The following is a 26,930-nucleotide window of genomic DNA, read 5'->3' as shown; positions in this document are numbered from 1 at the left end:
GTAGTATTGTTTATTTCATGTCTTTATACTATACTATGGTTTTCAGAACAGCTTATATATTTCAAAAGCATTTGTGTACACAAAGGAAACATAGAGGATTAACTAGGGAGGTTGCTTGTAAGAGAACAACAAAGAGAGACTGAATGCTTTGCTTGATGTTCGTAACTCTTGTATCAAGTTTGAAGAAGAGGACTTTATAAGTTACTCTTTTTTTCTGAGATGAAAGCTTTTCCAAATTATCACAGCTAATGAAACAAATTCTTTTTTTTTAATTTTTTTTTTTTATTTATTTTATGTCTATGAGTACACTGTAGCTGTACAGATGGTCATGTGTGTGGCTGCTGTTGATCTCAGGACCTCTGCTGGCCCCACTCGCTCCAGTGTAATTTACTGCAGCTGTCTTCAGACGCATCAGAAAAGGGCATCAGATCTCATTACGGGTGGTTGTGAGACACCATGTGGTTGCTGGGATCCGAACTCAGGACCTTCAGAAGAGCAGTCAGTGCTCTTACCCGCTGAGCCATCTCACCAGCCCGAAACAAATTCTTAACCTCACCTAATGTCTGTGCCACACTCCAAGCAGAACCATTGTTCATTGAAACAGTTGGTGAATGACTTTATGGATATACCATCTTAATACCTATACCATTTCTTAAATGAATGTAACCTGTTCTCTGTGTGCTGAGAATAAATTCACTCACTCAAATCAAATAGCTTTGACCATAGCAGGAAGTCTGTATCCAAAAATCAAGCCTACAATTCATTTCTTGATACAGCAGAACTATCAACTCTCAGCTTGGCTAAGATGGAGGTAAAATCCTTTGGTGATGTGAGGGCCATTGAAGTACAGCCTTATTACAATGAAATCCAATGTCTAAAAATTGTTCTTATTTTGGGTTTGTACCATAGTAAGAGCCAAGATTTTAAACTCTACTAAATATAAAACAAACAAAAAGACTTTATATATTTATATTCATTTAAGAAAATACTAGTAGTAATGTATTATTTTGAAGTATACAGTTTATATGTTTGGAGTTATTTTAAATTTATATTGAGAAAAATGCATGTATTTTCAGTATTGCTATAGACAAGCATCTACATAAGACTGTTAAATTGATTGTTGTTTTATATTAAACAACTTTTATAATACTTATTTTTATTGTTATAATATTTTATAAATTTTAAGGAATATGACAAAAAAGTTATTGTAGGTATTGAAGGGGGAGTCTCTGGGAGGAGTAGGGGTACAAAAGGGAAACAAGAATATGATTTATTTCTAGTTACTTAAAATATGTTTTTAAATGTTAACAAATTCAGATAAATTTAAATCATGTAACTTTTCTCATCATAATGCAATAAAAGTTTAAAAAAAATTTTTGCAAACTGAATCAAAGAACACATCAAAAATATCATCTACCATGATCAAGTAGTCTTCATCCCAGGGATACAGGGATGGTTCAATATACAGAAATCCATCAATATAATTCACTATATAAACAAACTCAAAGAGAAAAACCATATGATCATCTCATTAGATGCTGAGAAAGCATTTGACAAGATCCAACATCCCTTCATGATAAAAGTACTGGAAAGATCAGGAATTCAAGGCCCATACTTAAACATAGTAAGAGCAATATACAGAAAACCAGTAGCCAACATCAAACAAAATGGAGAGAAACTTGAAGAAATCCCACTAAAATCAGGGACTAGACAAGGCTGCCCACTATCTCCCTTCCTATTCAATATTGTACTTGAAGTCCTAGCCAGAGCAATTAGGCAACAAAAGGAGATCAAAGGGATACGAACTGGAAAGGAAGAAGTCAAATTATTACTAGTTGTTGATGATATGATAGTGTACTCAAGTGACCCCAAAAATTCCACCAGAGAGCTTCTAAAGCTGATAGACAACTTCAGCAAAGTAGCTAAATATAAAATTAACTCAAGCAAATCAGTGGCCTTCCTCTACACAAAGGATAAACAGGCAGAGAAAGGAATTAGGGAAGCAACACCCTTCACAATAGTTTCAAATAATATAAAACACCTTGGTATGACTGTAATTAAGCAAGTAAGAGATGTGTTTGAAAAGAACTTATAGTTTCTGAAGAAGGAAATTGAAGAAGATCTCAGAAGATGCACAGATCTCCCATTTTTGTGGATTGGCAGGATTAATATAGTAAAAATGGCCATCTTGCCTAAAGCAATCTACAGATTCAATGCAATCCCCATCAAAATTGCAACTGACTTCTTCACAGACTTAGAAAGAGAAATTTGCAAATTTATCTGGAATATCAAAAAAACCCAGGATATCCAAAACTATTCTCAATGATAACAGAACCTCTGGTGGAATCACCACCCTGGACCTTAAGCTGTAATACAGAGCAATTGTGATAAAAACTACATGGTATTGGTACAGTGTCAGGCAGGTTAGATCAATGGAATAGAATTGAAGACCCAGAAATGAACCCACAAACCTATGGTCACTTGATCTTTGACAAAGAAGCTAAAACCATCCAGTGGATAAAAGAAAGCATTTTCAACAAATGGTGCTGGCTCAATTGGTGGTTAGCATGTAGAAGAATGCAAATCGATCCATTCCTATCTCTTTGTACAAAGCTCAAGTCCAACTGGATCAAGGACCTCCACATAAAACCAGATACACTGAAACCAATAGAAAAGTAAGTGGGGAAGAGCCTTGAGCACATAGGCATGGAGGAAAATTTCCTCAAGAGAACACCAATAGCTTATGCTCTAAGATCAAGAATTGACAAATGGAACCTTATAAAGTTGCAAAGCTTCTGTAGGGCAAAAGACACTGTCAATAGGACAAAATGGCAAGCAACAAATTGAGAAAAGATCTTTACCAATCTGATAAAGTGCTAATATCCAATATATACAAAGAACTAAAGACCTTAGACACCAAAAAACCAAATAACCCTATTAGAAAATGTGGCACTGAGCTAAACAAAGAATTCTCAACTGAGGAATACCAAATGGCTGAGAATCACCTAAAGAAATGTTCAAGATCCTTAGTCATCAGGGAAATGCAAATAACAACAACCATGAGATTCCACTTCACACCAGTCAGAATGGCTAAGATCAAAAACTCAGGTGACAGCAGATGCTGTTGAGGTTATGGAGAAAGAGGAAAACTCCTTCATTGCTGGAGAGATTGCAAGCTGGTACAACCACTCTGGAAATCAGTTTGGCGGTTTCTCCGGAAATTGGACATACTACTAACAGAGGACCCAGCTATACCATTCCTGGGCATATACCTAGAAGATGCTCCAACATGTAATAAGGACACATGCTCCACCATGTTCATAGCAGCCTTATTTATAATAGCCAGAAACTGGAAACAACCTAAGATGTCTCTCAACAGAGGAATGGATGCACAAAATGTGGTACATTTACACAATGGAGTACTACTCAGCTATTAAAAATAATGAATTTATGAAATTCTTAGGAAAATGGATGGGTCTGGAGAATATCATCCTGAGTGAGGTAACCCAATCACAAAAGAACACACATGGTATGCACTCTCTGATAAGTGGATATTAGCCCAGAAGTTCAGAATACACAAAATACAACCCACAAACCGCAAGAAACTCAAGAAGAAGGAAGACCAAAATGTGGATACTTCATTCCTTCTTAAAAGGGGGAACAAAATATCCATGGAAGGAGTTGCAGAGACTAACTATGGAACAGAGAGTGAAGAAAAGACAATCCAGCCTGATATAGGTGTCTCCTGAGAGGCTCTGACAGTACCTGACTAATACAGATGTCAAAGCTCACAACCATCCATTGAACTGAGTACAGGGTTCCCAATGAAGGAGCTAGAGAAAGGACCCAAAGAGCTGAAGGGTTTGCAGCCCCTTAGGAGGAACAACAATATGAACTAACTAGTACTCTCAGAGCTCCTAGGGACTAAACCACCAACCAAAGAGCACACAAGGTGGGATCAATTGCTCCAGCAGCATATTTGTAGTAGAGGATGGCCAAGTCAGTCATCAATGGGAGGAGAGGCCCTTGGCCCTGTGAAGGTTCTATCCCTAGTGTAGGGGAATGCCAGGGCCAGGAAGCTGGAGAGCAGGCGGAGGTGGGAGGAGGGAGGGAACAGGGGTTTGTTCTTGTTGTTTTTTCTTTTTTGTTTTTTGTTTGTGGGGAAACTGGGAAAGGGGATATCGTATGACATGTAAATAAAGAATATATCCAAATAAAAAAAATCCCAAATGTATACCTTGTGAAGTGTTAATATTTTATTTCAACATATGCTGTGCTAATGCAATATGTGCAATATATCTACAATGATATAAAAATTAACATGCACAGATAAAGGCAATATATCAAAAAAAAAGAAAAAAAGTGAAATTCCAAAATATTCATCTTATTAAACTTCAATAAAATATCAGTAGCATGAGTTAGGTAAAGGCAATATAAAATTAGTTGCAGATACTAGATTGAAAAATTTCATACCAGTAATTTCATTATATAAATTAATCCTAGTTACTTGACCCAAGTGATTGGAGGGGCAAAAACAGTAAGAGTCAGTGTGCTCTTAATATTTAAATGTACTGATAAATAAATTGATGTTTTTTCAGAAATAGAGATGCAGGATAAGATACTTAGAATTCCTAAGTAATGGTTAGTGTAAGACAAAGAAGACTTTATCAAAATTGTTAGAAACAAAAGAAAACTTGAAGTACTAAAAACAAATATTTTAATAATACACAGGGATTATAAATTGTTCATCATAGCATCATTATAAAATGCAATATTCAAAATTATGACTAAAAAGGAAAATGTGAACAAGTGTATAAAATAATCATGACTTTCAGACTTTCTCCATAAATAAAATGGGCATAATTGTTGACTATTATATACATTCACTGTTGTGTGCATAAGCCATAGTTGAATTTGAGGTGTCCACATTCTGAGGAGTTATCCATCAAACTGAAGATAGTATGCCTACTTCATTTAGAGATAGAGTATTAAAAATTAGGTAAACCTCCAGGAAAGATGGACGATTAGTAGAAACCATAGTATTTTAAATTAAAATAAATACAGAATTTAATGTATTAAGACCTAAGATTCTAACCTATGATAGTTTGAATGGGAATGTCCCTCATACATTCAGATACCTGAATAATTAGTTCCCAGCTGGTGACAAGGGAGAGATTGTACAGCCTTGCTGGAGGAAGGATGTCACTAGGGAGACTTTGAGACTATAGTCTCACTTTCATTTCCACCTCTCTGCTTGGGTTGTTGAAGATGTGAGAATTGACCTTCTTGTTCCAGCTGCCCTGGCTCCCCACTGTCACAGACACTTAGCCCCTTACAACACTAAACTAAGTAAACTCTCTATTCCTTAAGTTGCATTTTTGTCAGAGGTATGTTATCATAGCAATAGAAAACTAATATACACAACCCTGAAACAAACTCTGTTTTTGGTTTTTGTTTTTATTTTTGTTTTTACGGCAGGTTCTCTCTCCCCTTTGTTGGGTTAATGTCATCCCCATTGGGTCCTGGGAGCCTCTTGCTTTCTCTGGGGCTCTCTGTTTGCCTACCTCCAGTTCCCCATGCCCCACTGGTACACACCCCTGTTCAATTTCCTGACCCTCTGTTTTTCTCCCTGTCTCCTCCCACAGTTGATCCTGCCCCCTTTTCCCCTCCAGCTCCTCACTTCCTCCCAAGTCCCTCCCTCCCTCTACCTCCCATGATTATTTTGTTCCCCTTTTTAAGTAGGACTAAAGCACCCATATTCTGGTCTTTCTTCCTTTTGAGCTTCATATGGTTTGTGAGTTGCATCTTGGGTATTCTGAACTTTTTGCCTAATATCCACTTATCAATGAGTACATATTCTTAGAAGGCAGCTCGTGTCAGGACACAATACACACTAGTCCCAAACAGTTCCATGTGTAAGAAGTTTAATTGGGAGAGAGAGATGGGGTGGTAGCAGATGGAGAAAAGGGGGAGAGAAAGAGAGCGAGGGAGGAGTGTTCCCCTTGTATATATATGGGTAGGAATGTGGTGTAAAGGTGGAAGGTGAGCCCAGTGGATTCTGGGAATATGGTGGTTGTGCCTTGGCAACAGGTCTATGAGGCCTGCCTATGTGACTTCACAGGCTTTGGAGGCCCTGATGCCAACACAAATCATGTGTGTTTTTTTGTGAGTGGGTTACCTCATCCAGGATATTTTCTAGATCTGTCCATTTGCCTGAGAATTTCATGAAGTCACTGTTTTTAATAGCTGAGTAGTATTCCCTTGTGTAAATGAACCACATTTCTGTATCCACACGGAAGGATTCCTGGCTTCAGTGTATATGTAGCAGAGGATTGCCTTATTTAGCATCAATGGTAGGGAAGCCCTTGGTCTTGTGAAGGCTCAATGCCCCAGTATAGGGGAATGCTAGAGAGGTAAAGTGGGAGTGGGTGGGTGGGTGGGGGAGCACCCTCATAGAAGCAAGAGGGAGGAGGGATGAGATAGGAGGTTTGTGGAGAGGAAACTGGGAAAGGGGATAACATTTGAAATGTAAATAAATAAAATAACCATAAGAAAGAAATAAATAAGATTTTATAGAGAAAAAAGTGATAAGATATAAAACTTTATAAAACCAGAACCAGTCAAAAATTTCTGCTTAAAATAGAAAGAGCAAAAAAATCTATTGCAAATGGTAATCATAAAAACATTACAAAGAAAACTATGTCACAGTAGTTATGTTTAAATTTGATGTTTTCAATGACTAAAATACACAAAATGTAATATAAATTCCAGCCCATTATAATAAATGCTTTGACAAAATAGTAAAAAAAAGAATGAAGGATCAATAAAATGAATAGGTAGATAGCAATATCTACTTTTTAATCTCAGAATGATAGTTGAGGTTTCTCAAAGATGAATGTATCCATAAAGAATTATTTTCATTGCTTTTAATATTTATCACATAAATGTAGAACAATTTGCTTTTCATTCACTTCAGTATGGATATTTGAACACTTTTGAGTTTTAGCCTACAAGATGAACCTAATGTGAACTTTGAAATTCTAATCATTGTAGAGACTTCTGTTTATATTTCTTTTTGTAATACACCTACAACAAGATATGATGGATATATACTTAACTTTGCTGACATTGTCAAGTACTTTTTAAGAATTACATGCAATTTACATTTACTGTAACGGATGGGAATTCAACTTACCCTACACAGACTGGTCAGCTACTTAGTGGGTGATAGTGAGATATGGACATCTCATGTGGTTTTACATACATTTACATATATTGAATGTACTTATCATATCTGTGACATTGTCTTTTTTGACAATGTTTAATTGCATCCTTATTTATATTTGATAATTAATATCATGTTTTTAAGACCCTCACTTAATCCATAAATCACAAATATTTCTTCTTTGGGCTTTTAATTTAATTTTTATCTTGATAATGTATTTTTTTTTCTTTTAGATATTTTCTTTATTTACATGTAAATTTCTCCATTCCCAGTTTCCCCTCCAAAAAACAAAGAAACAAACAAAAACAACAAAAACAAACCCCTGTTGCCTCCCACTTCCCCATGCCTGCCACCCCACCCTCTCCCACTTTCTGGCCCTGGCATTCCCCTACACTGGGACACAGAACCTTCACAGGTCCTCTCCTCCTATTGATGATTGAATTTGCAATCCTCTACTATACACATGCTGCCTGAACAATCAGACCCCTCCATGTGCAGTCTTTGGTTGGTGGTTGAGACCCTGGGAGCTCTGAGGGTACTAGTTAGTTCATATTGTTGTTTGTCCTAAGGGGCTGCAAACCCCTCATCCTGAGTGAGGTACCCAATCACAAAAGAACAAACATGGTATGCACTCTCTGATAAGTGTTTATTAGCCCAGAAGTTTGGAATACAGGAAGAACAACCCACATTCCACAAGGAACTCAAGAAGAAGGAAGACCAAAAGGTGGACATTTCATTCCTTCTTAAAAGGGGGAACCAAATACCCACGGAAGGAGTTGCAGAGATTAACTATGGAGCAGGGACTGAAGGAAGGGCAAGCCAGCCTAAATATAGCTATCTCCTGAGAGGCTCTGACAGTACCTGACTAACACAGATGTGGAGGCTCACAGCCATCCATCGAACTGAGTACAGGGTCCCCAGTGAAGGACTTAGATAATGTATTTTTGAAAAGAGTTTTCCTTTGATAAATTTTTTCTTTTATTGATTTTGTTGAAAGTTTAATTTTAGTGAAATTGAACTTTTTTTTAGAATTTTCTCACTCACTCAGATGTTCTTTCCATTTTATCAATGATGCTTTAATTTTACATTATAGTTATTTCCTAATTTTTCTAAAGTTTATCCAGTAATACTTTTGTGTGTTAAAACAATCATCCATCGCTTCTCGGTCTTTTGGCTAAGATCAAGTGTAAAACAATCATCCACCACTCCACTTGCAGAAAGTTAGTTTCAAATGCCCCAAGCTCCAAAATCTATGGATGCTCACATCTTGTATGCACATTTTTTATGACTAATACATATCTTCTCAAACAATAGAAATCTTTCCTAGGTCACTTGAAGTCTATCACATTGTAAATAGTATGTAAGTCTTTCTGGTACTGCACTTCTTTTGGAATAATAACAAGAAAGGAGAGTCCGTATGTGTTCAGAATGGGTGCAGTTGTTTTTTCACAAGTATTTTGTTCTGTGATTGCTTATATATACAGACCCAGCAATTGCCTTATTTGGCATCAGTGGGAGGGGAGGCCCTTGGTACTGTAGGGGAATACTAGGGCAGTGAGGCAGGAGTGGGTGGGTGGGTGGGTGGGGAGCTCCCTCATAGAAGCAAGGGGAGTGGGAATAGTGTGGGGTGTTTGCAGTGGGGAAACTAGGAAAGGGGATATCTTCGGAAATGTAAATAAATAAAATAACCAATAAAAAAGAGGAATGGAGAAATAAAGAAAATATCTAATAAGGAAACAAAAAGATTTCCAGCATAATTATGGACCAAGTTCATAATCACTAACATATTCAGACTACAAGTTAGTGTTCTAGTCCTGTCCATGAAAAGGAGAACAAAGTAATTGCCTTAGATTGTTTTATATGAATCAAGAAAAAAATCTATTTCAAAATATCTCAGCAACATCATACAATAACTTTCCCAGCCCTTTTGTGAAACTGTATTGCTAGTCATTTCTGGTTACTATTAGTTACTGTGGCTTTCTGTTTTATTATTTTCTCTAATTTTTAATAATCTTAAATAGTTTGTATAAATATATTTAAAGCAGCACGGATTTTTAGTTCCCTCCAAAATAATCTTTGATCTTGGTATGCAGATGACTGTCCTAATTCTTTATTATGTTGACTAAAATGTATCTAGAAGTCCTGATGATGTCTTTGTAAAATTAAAACATTACTCTAAACATTACTTACTTTGACCTAATTTATTCTGGGTAATATTACCAGTAAAAACAGGAAAAATAAATTCAGATGACTGTGGGTATTTTTGAAAATTTAATGTAATAATTTCAGTGTTTATGTGGCTTTTAACTTATTAATGGTGTAATTTCAAATAAATATGAAAACATATGTCATGTTTCCTCCCATAAAATTAAATTAAAATGAATAAGAAAATTTCTACTTAGAATAGATGATAACAGCCTGTTAGAAAATCACCCAAACTTACCTAAGTGAGAGATTACCAATAAAATTTGAATATGATTTATCTCTATCACTAAGAGATCAAAAATAAATTAAGAGCAGAAATTTCCGATAATTTCTGAAAATTACCAGACTAAAAGAGATTTCACTATTCATCTGTTATTACTGTAAACTCAAAATATTTTAGATCCAGAAAAAAAATATTTCACTGTTGTATATTGTTCGACTTTCAACATTGGACATGATTAACTAATATAATATAGATAAGTCCAAGCATCCTTGTTGTCTTGGGACAGCAATGTTCTCTTCTCTTGGAGAAGAAGCAGTACTCTCACCTGAGTGAGCTAATTGAGGAATGCGACATCACAAATGGCTGTTGGTTCACTCTGCGTTTGTTATTATAAAGTTGTTTCTCAAGCTACAAATCTTGTTTTTTCAACTTTAAACCATGACACATGCCTTTAGCCCTAGCATTTGAGAGGCAGAGGCAGCTAGATAACCAGGAGTTCAAGGGCAGTCCTGTGAATCTAGTGAGAACCTGTCTCAAATATAATAAAACAAATGAGCAAGTGAATAAAATATTTTTAATATTTTATTGTGTAATTCCAGTCTTTTAGTCAAAGAACAATCCACAAAATTGGCAGACACACATGTTCTCCAGGTCTGCAACTGAGCATGGAACCTGCAGATATTTTAATAATTACCTTTTTTCTTCTAAACCAGAACATTTCCCACTTGAACCATGTCAAATTGATGAATATATATATACATATATACATGTATGTATATATATATGTATATATATATTACCAGCATAAATTGAGACATGAATGTGTCCTCTCAATACTCCTCTCAGAAGTAAGGGCAGGCAACTTATGAAGGACAAGAAGATTCAGAACAATCAGGTTTCCTAATTTTATTGTAGGAACCTTGCCATATGTGCTAGCTTTGCTTGCGTTAGAGCACTTTTATACTCTCGACTGAAGATTCAGGCTGTTATGTGCTTCAGAAATAAATGAAAAGCTACACCACACAGGTAGACAATAAGTACTGTATATTTCAATATTAAAATTAAGAAAAGGATAATAATGGAGGTCGGGAATTAGCTCACTCGGTAAAGTGCCTGCACACAAGCATAAAGACATGCATTTAAATCTCTAGAGCCCTCATGAATCTTGGTGGAGTAATACATATTTGTAATCTAGTGTTTCTGTAATGAGAAAGACAGAAGAAACAGAATTCCTGGAAGCTCACATGCAAGTTAGCCTAGCACATGAAATGCTGCAGACCAAAAACATCTTGTGTCATTCAAGGTGGTAGCAGAGGTATCTTTTTCCTCTGAACTCCATAAACAACATGCCATTCACAGAGAAACACACACAGACACACAAATGCACACAGACACACATACACACACACACAGAAAAACAAAATTAACAAAAAATTGAAAGCTGAAAAAAGAATAGCAAAGTATTACATAAGTTTTATTTGTTCAGAGAAACACATCATACATCTTAACAGCATATATACATATTTATGCAATATATATGTTATAAAGAAGCTTATATGTTCATATGTAATAAGTATATGAAAGAATAGCATATATACATGTATATATGCACACATATGCATAACATGTAAATATTCTTTGTTTTAAGACAGATAAACTAAAAAGTGCACTATAAAATCTGTTTACTTCTAGGTACCACCTTAAGATCATAATAATTAGTCAAGGTACAAATTTAGGAGTAAAACACTTGATTATATTTATGGTAATAATCACATATTTCTTTAAAAACATACAATTATTAAAATAAGATAATGGAAGGTAGGAAAGGGAAAATCAGTTTTGGTTATAAAGAAATTATTTAAAGGGGAGTTAAAACTATTAATAAGTAAGACATAACTCTACAGGAGAAAATTTTCAGAATAAATAACTAAAAAAGGAAACTAAGGAATTCTGAGAGCAACAGAAAATTTTTCCTATGGAAAAGAACACAAAGTGGATATTCCATATCAAATGAGCAGCCATAAACACTTACATAGAAGGAACATGACATGAAATAAGATGCTTTCTTTAGACATGTGTATGTATGTACATGTACTTTTAAGCATAAATGTAATAACTATGTATAGATGTAATAGTTAAGGAAAGAAGAGACCATGGATGTGAAAAGGAACAAAGGGGATATATGGTGTAGTTTGGAGAAAGGAAAGGGAAGAGGGAAGTGATATAATTATCTCAAAACATAAGAGATTTAAATTAAATAAAGTAATTTAAATAAAGTAATTTAAAAAAGAACACATAGAACAAATATTGAAAAAAAGCATATAAATACATGCATTCCTGCATGAAAACATGTATAGCTTACATATGATGAATATGTATGAAGGCATACTTATGTATATATAATTGCATATAATAAATATATATATATATAATATTCTTAATGGTATTCTGCTTGTGTTTTTAAAAACATTATCTGATATAATTTGATTTGGCAGATTAAAGCTTACAGATGGAAAAATTGTTTATATGATATGAAGCACTTATATAGTTTTTCTACTTAAAATATTTCACATTTTCCTTCAGCATATTGCAGTGACTGATGTCTTTTCTGGGACAGTATCCAGGTTTATATGGATCTTATTTCTTAAATCAATAACCTCATCCTTTTATGTTGCTGACTCTAAATATGGATTTTGGCGACATCTGGAAATGTCCACATAGTGTAGTTTTTGAAAATTTGCTTTATTTTCCTCTTTATCACTGTTCAGAAAGGTATTAGGTAGAAACTTGTTATTTTATCTTCAGAAGTCTATAAGATTCAATGCTTAAACTTATGTTCAAAATCATAAAATCGAAATCATTATTAGGTCCTTAACTCTTGAGATTGAGTGTGCTTGTGAAGTTAGCTGTCTCAAGTGACAGACACTGGCAAGTCTGCCAACACCAACATTGTTAGACTTCATCCTTTTACTAATTCTTCTTCAACACTAAATGCTTGCCTCATCTCAAGTCTCACATTTCTTAACCATTATTTCCATCTTCCCTTCACTGCCAATTTCTTTATACAACAGTGAGGACTTCTGAATTTGTGCTTGCCTGGTGAGTCGTTTAAACCTCTATTTCATTATATCTCTTTCCCTCTTGGTAAATGTCAATTGTTTTTTTAAATGGTAGCCATTTAAATTCAGATTCCTTGGACTGTGACCTATGACTATAGAAACACGAATTCTCATCATCGCTTAACATGTGTGATACAACTCACTTGATTTACTTGCCATTTTCCGAACCAAATATGATATTACAGAGCTGGAGAGCAAAGTCGTATGGGCTCCCTCTTCAGCTAGAGTGTTAAGCTGTGGTTGAGTTTAGCTGTTTCTTCTATCATACATCTTTGTATTTCCTGTTAGTCTTAGTTTCTCTCTTACCTCTGTAATAAGATATCTTAACAAAAGCGGAAAGGGTGTTATATAAGTTCACAGTTTTAGGTTCAGTCCATGATGCAACGTCAAGGTAGCATGAGCTTGAAGGAGCTGGTCAAACCCTGTCTAAAGTAATGGATGCTGTGTTACTGTGTGTGTGTGTGGGGGGGGCGGCACATATGAAAATGTATTCCAGGAGAGAGGGTAGGTCAGTAGAGGGGGTTATCTGATGCTATGGAGCTGTAAATACAGACAATCGTGAGTTTTCTGGAGCTGTAAATGATGGAAACTAAACTCAACTCTCTGCAAGAACAGTGCATGCTCTTCACTCTGAACCATCTCTGTACCATTCCCACCTCAGTAAACATAATCAAAATAATCCCCAAAGGAACTCCTGAGACACTTCTCTTTCATAATGCCATTTAATATCCTTGGAACTAACTATCACACTGTATAATCCACAATATTGGGAACTTGAAGTTGTAATGAGAAATTATGGCACCATCAAAACCAAAACAATTTCTATGGTGCCCAGTACAAAATAAGTATTTATTCAGTGTTAACTTGCCTAAAACACTCTTTTTCTACATTTTAATATTATTTAGAGAGTTGCCATCTGAAGAAACTCTTTAATCAATTATATTGAGCTGATGAAATACTGAGAAGAAAATATAGATTATTGATCTGAATGTGATAATGAATAGTCTCAAAAGAGTTATTTAACCAAAATGTTCCTGTGACTTACATGGAAGCAACAGAGTTGTTTGGCTGGTTTGGCAGTTTTAAGAATTTCTACAACATATGACTTTATGACTGTCAATGTTTGTTTAAAAGCTGCATGTTGCCGAGCAATGGTGGCATACCCCTTTAATTCCAGCACTTGGCAGGCAGAGTCAGCCTGATTTCTGAGTTCGATGCCAGTCTGGTCTACAGAGTGAGTTCCAGGACAGCCAGGGCTAAACAAAAAAACCCTGTCTTGTAAAACAAAAACAAAAACAAACAAAAAAGTTGAATGTATTTTATGAAAACTCACAAGCATTTTTGTGAATTGTATATGTGAGTAACACAGAAACTTAGCAGTTTCCAACAACAAAACTATTTAGCATTACTTTTTAAAATGTATTTAATTCTTTCTTTCTATATTCAACTCATTAAACATTGCATTTTCAGGGAAGTTGAAGTGCACATAGGAGTAATAAGTTTGAAGTTTGTTGGAAACAGTTTTACCATCTCCAGTGAGAATTCCTGCCTTGCCCAGGGTTGAAAAGTTCCCATACTGAATCCAAGACTGAGACTTGGGCTCACATCTTTCAGTAACTGGCCTGCTCAGACATATGCACTGCAAAGTGGTGCAAGAAGTCCAAAGAAGGATCCCTATATTGTTAAATATAACAAGGAAGTCCCTTGTTATATTCCATGTCCTAAGTATAGTATTGTACTCTGAAATTTGCCAACTTTTATGTTTAAAAAAAATATATTACCAGAGTGGTTCATTTCAGAATAATGGACTCTAAGAACCCTGTGAAATAAAATTATCAGGTTGATCCGCCATATTTCAAACACAATACCACATTCCAATGCTTTCTGAATTTTTGAATCATGAGGATATTTGCCTTGAGTTGGTCATAAAGCAAGGCTGTGTCAGATTTGCTGTGTGTTCTGGATCCTCCTGCTACAACTAACTTAAAGTCATATTTGTTTACGTGAGTACAGTTTTTATTACAGTCTGATATTGTTTGGAACTATAATGGTACTTCTATTATGCTAAAATGATAATCCTAATCAGTGTGTTTATTGTGTTTCCAAGAGCATACCTCCTTAATGTGTCATGTTAAATCAGTGAATTTCTCCATAAAGCCTGATTTCCTGTGATGTGCTGCAGAGCTTTGAACCATCTGTCTCAAGACTTCCAGCAAAGCAAGGTGTTGTTTTGATCTTTTGAGAATAATCATCATCTGCTCAATTGTGCTTGCTTAATATGGATATCTTCATTTCACTGCAGAGGAGCAGCTGTGTACGTTTTATTCTGAATCACAGTGGGAACAGCAGGCCGGTGAGCAGTCTTGTGTCTACAGAGAACACATCACAGCGTGCTGAAGTTCGTGGCCATTGCCTTCTTCCACTCAGAGTGCAGGGTGATTGAATCTGATTGCTCCTTTCGAAATCATTAAATTGAAAGTATTATTTTGAGGCTATTAACAAAGCAATGTAACTATGATTTATTCATTTGAAAATGCATTTCCTAAAGCAGCAATAAAGAGATTAAAGACTCCCCTGATTAATTTTCATATCATTCTTGGTAAGCTTATACTGGTGGTGAAGTGGAGAAACTCATTTCCCATGTGAGTAATTTGAAATTCTGGGAACTTTGATGGTAACACCAAACAGCATGTGGGCAATAAATTCAGGATCAGTGATGAAGTTTTCCAATTCACAGAAGTACTCTTTCTCTTAAAACACACGATTTTCTCGGTAAGAACACAAAATAATTTTGCAAGCTTAAGTGGGCATCATTTGTACTCTATCAAGGAACAAGGAACTTACCTGACAATCAAAACAACATTTGCAACCACAAGCGTCTTTGTACAAAAGAATTTGATATTAGCTGATAGAATTGGACCGACACTAAGGTCCACATGAAATATAGTTTCAAATTTATAAATAGTGTATTGACTGTATACAGAAAAGCATTCAAACATAGATGAAGTTATAATTTATGTTAGGGTCTTCATCTATGATTGTCTTCTGGTCCATTGCCATTGTGAAATTCGGACAGATTTTTGTTTGTTTGCATGTATGGGAATGGCATATATGTATGTGTGTGTACATGTGCATATGGAACATTGCAACATTCCCAGATGCAGATGCCCACAGGCAACATTAGGCATCTTTCTTGGCTGCTCTCTACCTTATTTTTGCCACATGGTCTCTCACTGAACCTGGAGCTAAACAATTTGGCTATATTGTCTGGCTGGTAAGCTCCAGGGCTCAGCCTGTTTATATTGCCACAGAGCTAGGCTTCTGGGCACTTGTTGCTACCCCTGGCTTTTTTGTGGTTATTTGAGATTAAACTCATGTCCCCATGCTTCCATATTGATTAATTATACCCATCCCCACAGGCTTTTATGTCTTGAGACTGCATATTGTGTTAGAAGCTTAGTCTGGCTTTGAATTCTCAATCTTCCTGCCTTGACTTATCCAAGTACTGAGATTATAACTGTGAGCTAACACATCTGTCTGTTGCCTAGTATTAATAAGTTATAAATGCAGTTTTGATAATGTCCCCCTGTTCTGTTAAGCATAAATTCAGGTGACATTGTGGGGAACTATATGAAAAAAATAGAGTTTAATGTACTTAAAGAATGTTTCAATACCAATACCTCCAGTTTTACATTAAAGGCTATAGGGTAATGGTTGGTTCTCTGTCGTCATAACTTAGTCCATTTTATTTCCTTTGTGTTTTTATCTTTGTGGGAAGGATTTCAAGTGTTACTGATAATAGTTGAGAGTAATATCTTGTCATGTATAACCAATTTCATTTTTTGTGTCATGACATCAATGAGAATCCATTTCAAATGATTTCTCTGAAGTGATACAAGTGCTCATGACAAAGTAAGTAGAAGCAAGATACATATATTCCCAAAGCAATACATGACAAGAAATGGCATGTGACTCTAAAGTAAATAATATATTTGCATGTATATTATGTCATATATTTTAATATATTATTGACACATATTATATAATGTTACATATTATGTTTATATATTATAATGTATGCTATATATTAACCATATGCAACTATGTACATATTATATGTTATAGTTTATATGTAAATATATAAACTAAAGAATGAGAAAACTTCATTTAACTGATATAAGATTATTAACAGGCTTACCTGCCCTCCAAGGAGATACCCATGACTTACAACAGCTTTGGCATACTTAACATTCAATATTCACTGGTTTACAATGGATGCCTCCCTCTGAGATCTCTTATCTGGAAATTGTTATTTAAGTGAAGCATATAAATAAAACACAAAACAACAATAAAATGTCTTTGAGGGCTTGTGAAATGGCTCACCAGGCTTGTGGTCACCAAGCCTGATGAGTTGAATTCAATTCCTTGGCTCTACATGGTTGAAGGAGAAAACTAACGCCTGAAACTTGTTCTTTGAACTCAACATACAGGTCACAATATACATGTGACCAAATGCACAGATATACACAGACACAGATAAATAAACTTAATAAAAACATGGAATCCTTTTAAATCCATTCTCTATTGCTGATCAAATAAATAGTATTAAATACAAATTAAAATTAATCTTTTGGAACAATCAGCCTTTGGACAATTTAGGAGATTTTTTTTTTTTGCTTATTTTTCTATAGTTACTCTGTCCACCCATTTAATTCATGACCTGCTACTTATCATAATTACAGTGTCCATTACTAGAGAAGAATGTCCTCTTTGCCTGTCTCAGGTTTACTTGTGACTTCTTTGCTCAGGGTGAAATTTATGAGTAGTAATCAAGATGAATTTCTTTTGTAAAGCAGCTATGTTTGACCCACCCTTTTGATCTTTTTTTTGCTTTTTTTGTTTTGTTTTGTTTTTTGTTGTCATTTTGAGATCATGCCTTGATGACTAATACTAATTGCCTGAACCTTTAAAGACATATATTCAGTTATAGAGTCAGATATTCCACAATTTTAAAACTAAACCTTTCAAAATCATTGTAAGTCATGTTAATAGAGTCATGCTGTTGTTTTTACCTTTTTATTAATTAGTTATATGTTTTATAACACAGTCTACCATGGACTATTAGAACAGTGCTATCCAAAGCTTCCTGCTTCTCAATACTTTATTAATATATGAGAATGAAAAGATACTAGCTTTATATTATATTTTCAAACTGTAAGTTTGAGAAAGTTGTTCCTAAGGTGGTTTGTCCCATGAGAAGCTAAATATAATTTTGTACCATTATACAATCTGGATTGTCCCCTGGTATTTAATCCTTCTTTCTGAGTTTCTTTCTTTCTTTTTTTTCTACTTATGCCTTCAGGACTCTTAAAATACTGGGGATATGAGAATCAGTGATAAATTGTACTCTAAGAATAAAGATGAAGGGGGGATCATTGTGAATTGCTAATCTTGTTTTAAAGAGAATTGAAGTGCCACATACTTGTAATCCCAACATCCAGGAGGTGGAGGCAGAGGCACTCAAGGTTATATCCAGTCACACAGTGAGTTCAGAATCAGCCAGAGTTATGTGGGATCCTGACTCAATAAAGAAAACCCAAACCAAAACAACAGTAAAAATAAGTTGAAGGGAAGACTCCAAGGTCTGATACTATTATTGATGTACTTACAGACAGGAGCCTAGCATGGCTGCCCTCTGAAACATCCAACAGGTTGCTGACTGAGACAGAAGCAGATACTTACACCCAACCAATGGACAGAACCCTGGGGCCCCTGTGGTCGAATTAAGGAAATGCTGAAAGAAGTTAAGGAGGAGAGTGACCCCATAGGAATAGCTGCAGTCTCAACTAACTTGGAGCCCTGAGATCTCTCAGACACTAAGCCACCAACCAGGCATCATATACTAGCTGATCTGAAGCCCAAACACATATACAGCAGAGGACTGCTGGGTCTGCACTCAGTGGGGGAAGACAAGAGACTTGTGACCCAAGAGAATGGGGAGGCCTAGGGGGTCTGGGGTGGAGATATCCTCTTAGAGAAAGAGGAGGAATGGGATGAGGAACTGTCAGAAGGCACAACTGAACTGGACTGTAAAAAAAAGACTAAAGATATTTTATTAAGTGAAATAAAAAGGGCAGAGGAAGTGGATGGAGGGCACTAGGAAATGGTGACACATGGCTTAAAGAGTGCCAGTGAACACACAGCCAATGTCTCTGATCATCCCACATGTGGAAAGCATCTGTTCTCCACAGGGGAAAATAGTCCAGACTTGGACTAAGAGCAAGTGACAGCATGCTTTCTTGAATCCTCAAAGAGTACACTCTCACGAACTGGTTATTAATGATTTTCAGAGTGTTTTTAAAAGACAATTACGGAATAGTAAGTCCCACGTATGAGTATAGTCTATTCTGAATGTAGAATCTCAAGAGTTTACCTTTCAGAAAAAAGAAGTGTTTTCTGCAATTTAAGGTGTATTTCTTCAAATGTTGCGAGGAGTAAGCTTGTCAGAAAGAGTAAGAGACAGAGGCAGATATCTTGCAACAAGTAGATTGAGAATGTTACCTAGTTAATTAAAAGAACACATGTGCATGGCTCACCCTCCCCACCCCCAAACACCCATATCTAGCCATATTTTCTTGATTTGAAAAAGAAACAATTCATAATGCAAACTAGCTTCAAATCTATTACATATTCAAAGCTAAGTAAATTGAGACTCTGAAAGGAAACATATTAAGATATTTTTTATCCTACGAGAATGAAAAAGAATGACATGATTCTCTAAGTGAATCCTCAGGGCTCTGAATAATTATGGAAAATTATATGAAGATAATACATATCTAATTCAGAATTGTGATAAATTCTTATACTTATATGGACTTTGGGGCATTTGCAAATCTTGTAGATGTGAGCCCATATTATTCCAAAGAGTTTATTGATAATCTGTTAGGTACCATCTCTCTCCTCGTGTTAGTTTTGGGGATCCGTTGTGGCTAAATCACATTATTTGATTCATGGTGAGTGAAAAAAAAAAACTATGCTTTAAGAACCAAGTGGATATGTTGGACTCATCATACTCTAGTGTGAAAAAGCAGCGAAAGGAAAACTCCATGAATTTTATAAACATTATTGTTTTTACGTAAATAATAAAGGAATAAATTTAGACACAACAGAATTAGCCTTGATGCAAAGCCACTCATTCAGAAAAACCCTAATAAGTAATGCTTTCTTCTCTTGATTATCAAATAAAGTAAGGATCGATGAGGCTCGGCTCCACAGTGCTTTTGAGAGGAGACAATGGTTATGTTATGGAAATTACATGCTTGCATGGTAACTGACATATGCTATATCTGCTTGCCATTATAGAAATAATCACTTTTGTGGTCCCAGCTGAAACAGTCTTGTTTCATGAAAACTCAGAAACAGTTTTGTTGTATGCACAGAAGGCATGTTGACACTGTGATACTGACATACTTATTAATCTATGTATATTTGTGTTTGCACATGCACATGTGCATACACATGAATGCATGTTGTTGGAACCTGTATAGAAGTTACAGGACAATTTTAGGTTGTCATTCCTTGACTTACACTCTTGGATTAATTATTTTATTTATTTACATTTCAAACGTTGTCCCTCTTCCAAGTCTCCCCTCAAGAGGCTAAACCCCATCTCTCCTCCCATTTGCCTCTAAAAGAGTGCTCCCCCAAACACCCATCTCACCCTCTAGCATCGCCACTCTCTGGGGCATCAAACCTCCACAGGACCAACCTCATCCCTTCCCACTGAGGCTAGACAGAGCAGTCCTCAGCTACATATGTAGCAGGGGCCATGGACCAGCCAGTGTATACTCTTTGGTTGATGGCTTAGCCTCTGGGAGTTCAGATGTGTCCAGGTTGATACTGTTGTTTTTTCCATGGGCTTACAACCCCCATCAGTTCCTTTAGTCCTTCCCCTAACTCTTCCATAAGTTTCCCTGGGATCAGTCCAATGACCCGTTTTAAGTATCTGCATGTCTCAGTCAGGTACTGGTAGAACCTCTCAGAGGACAGCCATGCCAGGTTTCTGTCTACAAGCATATCTTTGGCATCAGCAATAGTGCTGGAGTTTGGTGTCTGCATATGGGATGTATCCCAAGTTGGGGCAGTCTCTGATGGCCTTTCCTTCAGTATCTGCTTCATTTTTTGCCCCTGCATTTCCTTTAGATGGGAAAAATTCTGGGTCAAAATTTTGATGGGTGGGTGGCACCATCCCTCAACTAGGGGATGTGTCTATCTACTGAAGGTGGTCTCTTCATGTTCCATCTCCCCACTGTTGTGCATTTTGGCTAATGTCTCCTCTATTTTGGTCCTGGGAGCCTCTCACATCCCCAGTGTCTGGGATTTTTGAGTGTTTTCCCCCTTTCCCCATTCCACTTTGCAGCATATTTCAAAGTGGGATTGAAGCATACATACTTGGGCCTTCCATCTTGTTAAGCTTCATTCGTATTCTGAACTCTTTGACTAATATCCACTTATCAGTGAAAACATACTATGCATGTCCTTTGGGTCTGGGTTACCTCACTCAACATGGTATTATATTAGCTCCATCCATTTGACTGCAAAATTTCTGATGTCTTCATTTTTAATAGCTGACTAACATTCCATTGTCTAAATGTCCCACATTTTCTCTATCCATTCTTTGTTTGAGGGACATCTGCATTGCTTATAGCTTCTGGATACTATAAATAATGCTGCTATGAATATGCTGCTTGTCCTTGTGATATGCTGGAGCATCTTTTGGATATATGCCCGCCCAGGACTGATATAGCTGGGTCTTCAGATAGAACTACTTTCAATTTTCTGAGGAGCCACCAGATTGATTTCCAGAGTGGCTGTACGTGTTTGCAATCCCACCAGCCATAGAGGAATGTTCCTCTTTCTCCACATCCTCACAAACACGTGCTGTTTGCCTGAGTTTTTGATCTTAGTCATTCTAATTGATGTAAGATGGAATCTCAGGGTCATTTTGATTTGAATTTCCCTGATGAAGATGTTGAACATCTCTTTTAAGTGTTTCTTGGCCATTCAAGATTCCTTTGTTAATTTCTGTTTAGCTCTTGTAGCTCATTTTTCAATTGGGTTATTTGGTTCTCTGGAGGCTAACTTCTTGAGTTCTTAGTATATTTTGGATAGTTGCTCTCAATCAGAGGGAGAGTAGAGTGTAGTTTTGTTCTACTGATAGTGTCCTTTGCCATACAGAAATATTTAAGTTTCATGAGGTCCCATTTGTCAATTGCTCATCTTAGAGCCTGGGCCATCAGTGTTCTGTTCAGGAAATTTTCCCCTGTGCCAATGTGTTAGATGGAATCTATTCCCAACTTTTTTCTTCTATTAAATTCAGTGTATCTGGTTTTATATTGAGGTCCTTGATGCACTTGGACTTGACCTTTATACAAGGTGATGAATATGGATCAATTCTAATTCTTCTATGTGCAGACCACCAGTAAGACCAGCACCATTTGTTGAAGGAGCTTTTTGTTTTCCACTGTATGATTTTGTCTTCTTTGTCAAAGATCAGTTATCTAGAGGTGTGTGTGTTTATTTCTGTGTTTTAATTGTTATCCCACTGATTGACTGTCTGTCACCAATACCATGCAATTTTTATCACTATTTCTCTGTAGTACAGTTTGAAGCCAGGGATGGTTATTCCTCCAGATGTTCTTTTATTGTTGAGAGTTGTTTTTTTCTATCCTGAGCTTTATTATTATTATTAGTAGTAGTATTAGTATTAGTAGCAGTAGTAGTAGAGTAGTAGTAGTAGTAGTAGTAGTAATAGTAGTAGTAGTAGTAGTAGTAGTAATAGTAGTAGTAGTAGTAGTAGTAGTAGTAGTAGTAGTAGTAGTAGTAGTAGCATTCCAGATGAATTTGAGAATTGCTCTTTCTATCTCTGCGAAGAATTTAGTTGGGATTTTCATGGTGATTGTATTGAAACTGCAGATTGCTTTTGGTAAAATGGCCATTTTTACAATACTAATCCTGCTGATCCATGAACATGGGAGATCTTTCCATATTCTAAGATTTTCTTTAATTTCTTTCTTCAGGGTCTTAAAGTTCTTGTCATATGTATCTTTCAGTTGCTTTGTTAGAGTTACACCAAGATATTTTATATTCTTTGTGACTATTGTATAGGGCCCAAATTTGAGTACTATATTGAATAGATATGCAGACCAGTGGACAGCCTTGTCTTGTCCCTGATTTTAGTGGGATAGCTTAAAGTATCTCTTCATTTAATTTGATATTGGTGTTGGTTTGCTTTATATTGCTTTTATTATGTTTAGGTATGGGCCTTGAATTCCTGATTTTTTTCAAGACTTTTAACATGAAGGGGTGTTGTATTTTTTCAAATGCTTTCTCAGCATCTACTGAGATGATCATGTAATTTTTTTTTCTTTGAGTTTGTTTATATAGTGGATTATGTTGGTAGATTTCCATATATTGAACAATCTCTGCATCCTGGGATGAAGTACTTGATCATGGTGAGTAATTGTGTTGATGTGTTCTTAGATTTGGTTTGTGAGAATTTTATTGAGTATTTTTGAATCAATATTCATAAGTGGAATTGGTCCAAAGCTCTTTCTCTTTTATTCTCTCTTTCTTTCTTTCTTTCTTTCTTTCTTTCTTTCTTTCTTTCTTTCTTTCTTTCTTTCTTTTTTCCTCCTTTCTCTCTTTTTCTCTTTCTTTCTTTTTGACATGGAGTTAGAGTAGCCTGGGAAGTATTTGAGAGGGAACAGGAATGTATAGAAATGATATGAATAGAATACTATTCTGTGTGAAATAGTATAAAAAATATACTATATTAAAAACATCAGTTCCAACAAATACACAGCTTACAAATTCAAGAAGTGCAGTGATAGATTTATTTAAAAAGATAATGAATTTATATGCATCAAAACATCATGACAATGACTTCATATAATTTTAAAGTTTTGCTTTCTTGATTCATAAATGAGCACATGTTCCCTATAATGTATGAGCTTACTGTGATGTACAAAGTATTCCAGAGAAGGTAAAAAGAATGAGCCTAGTATCATTCTTTTTGTGACAACCATATAATTGTGTTAGTAAAGAGACAGAAGGATGATATCATCATTCTCAGTCATCATCACTGACAGGAGAAATGAGTTTGATCAGATAGCATTTCAGACCAAGTGTGCCATGCATGTCTTAAATAGCATCACTCCATAGGCAGAAGTAGACCTAATAATTCTCTATGAGTTCAAAGCCTCCTTGGTCTATCTAATCATCAAAGAGAGTGATATGCAAACTTAAGAATGGATATTCTTTACCACTTATCACAGCAAATTATAATGACAAGATATGGTATTATCTACCTGGAACCTCTACAGTTAGAGAACTTGACTGTGCACTTGAATTTAAAGATGTGTGTACGTAAGAATTCCACACTGAGAAGTATAGAGATGAGGCCCACTGAAATCGAATCATATCAAATCATCTTACAAGAATATTAGTAAAGAGAGCACACACAGATACCATATTGGTTTTAATATGCTGTTGTGAAATCTGGATTGCAGGCCCATACTATTTTACCTTTTTATTTAGTACCTGATAAAGGCATTTTCTTCTCAATGACTAGAATTATTTCTTGAATGAAACTCTATATTTAAGTCTTCATAAATTTTCTCATATAACAAGGAACAGTCTTAGATATTTTCAGTAAATATACATTTGTAAGAAATTTATAATAGCTTAAAATATCTCTATATGGAATTTAAATAGTTACAAGTCCACCTGAGAAAGTAGGAAAGCTAAGAGTATGGAGCAATCAAGGAGATAGGTGGGAATATACAAGATACACTGACTCAGCCTCTGTCTTCATTCTGCTCCTATTGACCTATTTCTTTGGAGAATGTTGCAATTTGAGGAACCAGACACTTTAATTTAAAAGGTGAAGAGTTTTATGACTATATTTAAATTTTAGTTTACTACATTAATTTTGATGAAAGAATACGAAATGCAAATCTCAGTAAGCATTACAAATTGTTGTTTTATGTATATTGAAACACAAGCTGGAAGATTTAAGTAACCTAATAAATTTAAATTTAAGCAAATTTAAATTCACTAGTGATTCCATGTTGATTATCTTTGCTGCCTGCAGCTTTATTTCATTTTTCAATAAAGAATGAAGAAGAAATATCTCAGACTTCTGTATAGTTATTTGGGTTTTATGTTTGGGGTGTTTAGCAAGATTAGCAAAACTTTGCTTGAAGGAAAACTTTTCTCTCCGTTATAACTGGGTACTCTCCTAGCAGGTCAGGAATACATAGAAACAATACAAAAACTTTAATATCTTCTCATTTTATTCTAGAATATATCATCAGTTCATGGTGATATATGTCTTTATTATAGTTGTAACTCTGAACCAAACCTCTGGTCATTAATACTAGAGATAAATATCTCTCACTGTAGATCTTCACCTAGTATAGAGGATTTTTAGACAGTTGGTAGAGATGTGATTCTGCAGGTTACTTCACGTAAGTGCTTTAATTCAACAATGCCCAGACTGTCTTGCTCAACTTAGTCTTAAGAAAAGTGCTCTGCATTCATTGACAGAATGCTGAAGTTGAAGTGTCTCATTCCCTATAACAGTATCAGATAGGCTTCTATCCACTATTATTCCCTTCAGAGACAAGGTAAATGTGAGCTCAAACAAATCAACTTTCTCAGCTTTAATTAATTATGTCAAAACTTTTCATAAGCTTCTTAAGTGCATTATAATTAGTATCACACATGATAAAAGTTAAACCATGCTTTTACTAATCAAGTAAAAGTGTTTGCACTTTAGTATGACACCCTTTGATTTATCACCATATTTACTGTTTATGATGAACTATGTGGTAGAAAGAAATAAGTATAATTTGTCAAGATGATGTTTTTATTGAAATATGCTTTCTTCACATCTGCAATGTGATTGAACTGTATAAAAAACAACTAGAGAATTTCAGAATGCTTGTTTTGACCAAGAAGATGTCTGCTAATATACTTCTTAGAAGAAATATATATTAAGCATGTCTATCCAAAAAAAATAATTGCACATTGTTTATACATATAAAGAATGATACTTATGTTCAATACATTAGTATAAAAATAATTGATTTTGGAAAAAACTCCATAATTCATTTTATTGTAATTACTGAGAAAAATAAGTATGCTTTTTGATCTAAGAATGACATTAGCTTGATTAATATGGCTGTCTATTTTTTCAGAAAATACTAGTAATTAAATTAGGAGGCTAAATTGTATGCTCTCTTTAATATTTATAGTGTATTTTCTTATGGTATAATTGTCCAGAATTACTTTTTAGTGATTTATGTATTTATTTTTATTTTTTATTAGATATTTTCTTTATTTACATTTCAAATGTTATCCAATTTCCTGGTTTCCCCTCTGAAAACCACCTATCCCATCCCCTAATCCCCTGCTCACTAACCCACCCTCTCCCACTTCCTGGCCCAGGCATTTCCCTACACTGGGGCAAAGAACCTTCACAGGACCAAGGGCCTCTCCTCCCATTGGTGACCAACAAGGCCATCCTCTGCTACATACACAGCTGGAGCCATAAGTCCAACCACCTGTTCTCTTTGGTTGGTGGTTTACTCCCTAGGAGCTCTGGGAATACTGGTTAGTTCAGATTGTTGTTCCTCCTATGGGGCTGCAAACCCCTTCAGCTCATTGGGTCCTTTCTCTAGCTACTCCATCAAGGCTCAGTACAATGGTTAACTGCAAGCATCCATCTCTGTATTTGTCAGGCTCTTGTACAGCATCTCAGGAGACAACTATTAACAGGCTTCTGATTTTTCTCTCAGGTGAGTTTCTGAGACCTGAGCAGCCAGCCCGGAGGCACAGGCCCCACGACTCCCAGGGGAGCCGCAGGGCAGCAGGGACAGGATCCTCTCAGCTTCTGAGTGACAGAGGAGGATCAGCTTCCTTCTCTGCCCCTTCCCTGCAAGTAGAGGGCCTACCTCCAGAGAGCGCCTTGGGCCAGAGACACAGGGCGGGATCTCAATTTACTCTCCTGTGAGTTTCTAAGACCTGAGCAGCCAGCTTGGAGGAACAGGCCCCACAAGTCACAGGGGACTTGCAGGGTGGCAGGGACAGGACA

This window comes from Mastomys coucha, unplaced genomic scaffold (assembly GCF_008632895.1).
Source record: "Mastomys coucha isolate ucsf_1 unplaced genomic scaffold, UCSF_Mcou_1 pScaffold22, whole genome shotgun sequence".
NCBI lineage: Eukaryota > Metazoa > Chordata > Mammalia > Rodentia > Muridae > Mastomys > Mastomys coucha.
The sequence above is the reverse complement of the archived record's forward strand: the minus strand, read 5'-3'. Positions refer to the sequence as shown.